Raw genomic sequence first — 500 nt, forward strand, 5'->3', positions numbered from 1 at the left:
ACATGGACAATTAGAAGACTGGTAATCAAAAGAAGCTGCAAGTCCTTTATTTCCTTTGCTGCCAAGAATGGAAGGTCCAAGCTTTAGATTCTTTCTTTGGAAGTGACTGAAGAATAGAAGATGTTCAGAAGTGTTTCTGTTCCGCATCTGGATTCAAGTCATCCCATTTCAAGATGCTAGCCTGTCCTCTTACCATTTTTAGATCATGAATAGCAGAGTCACCATCAAACAGAGCAAAATCCCTTATGACAGACTGTGTACTTACTAGTTTTATCTTGGAACATGGTAAATTACAGATTTTCACTTAATTTCTTTAAATATTAATTTTCTCTTCATCATATCTTTACATTGCTATACAACTTCATTACGAGTAATAAACCTGCCTTTCTGCAGTTACATCCTTCTTTCGGAGCTTTTCTGTATTTGTAGTTCCTGGAGGAGGAGGAGAAGAAGATTGAAGAAAACGCTTTGCATGCTCCTACTCCACCTCCTCCTCCTCC

The sequence above is a fragment of the Varanus komodoensis genome, unplaced genomic scaffold (assembly GCF_004798865.1).
Source record: "Varanus komodoensis strain SLA01 unplaced genomic scaffold, ASM479886v1 scaffold30, whole genome shotgun sequence".
Lineage (NCBI taxonomy): Eukaryota > Metazoa > Chordata > Lepidosauria > Squamata > Varanidae > Varanus > Varanus komodoensis.